Source organism: Oratosquilla oratoria, unplaced genomic scaffold (genome assembly GCF_046742065.1).
Source record: "Oratosquilla oratoria isolate Oo_2021 unplaced genomic scaffold, ASM4674206v1 SCAFFOLD51, whole genome shotgun sequence".
Lineage (NCBI taxonomy): Eukaryota > Metazoa > Arthropoda > Malacostraca > Stomatopoda > Squillidae > Oratosquilla > Oratosquilla oratoria.
In genome coordinates, this window is record NW_027467715.1 from 1838353 (window position 1) to 1839010 (window position 658).

A 658-nucleotide genomic window follows, 5' to 3' on the forward strand; every position below is an offset into this window, starting at 1 on the left:
CTTGGACAACAGAAAGGTTTCACCAAGTTTCCATGTTTCCTCTGTATGTGGGACAGCCGAGCACGAGACAGACATTGGGTCCAGAAGGACTGGCCTATTCGTGACACCCTTGAAGCAGGCATGCCAGATATCATACAAGACCCAATTGTAAACAGAGATAAGATCATCTTTCCTCCTCTTCACATCAAATTAGGTTTGATGAAACAATTTGTCAAGGCACTGGAAACCGAAGGTGAATGTTTCCAACACATCATCACAGCTTTACCAGGGTTATCATTTGAGAAGATCAAAGCAGGCGTGTTTGATGGCCCACAGATTCGAACCCTAATTCGTGATGATCAGTTTGTTGCTAAGATGACCGCTTTAGAAAGGGCAGCATGGTTATCCTTTGTGGCAGTCGTTCAGAACTTCCTTGGAAACAATAAGGCGGAGAACTACAGTGAACTTGTGAACAGAATGCTCCTCGCTTTTCGTGATCTCGGGTGCAACATGAGCATCAAGCTTCATTTTTTGAACAGCCACCTTGATCAGTTCCCTGACAACCTGGGGGCTGTGAGTGACGAACAAGGAGAACGATTCCACCAAGACCTAAAGATCATGGAAGAACGCTACCAAGGGCGCTGGGACAAAAGTATGATGGCTGACTACTGCTGGAGCA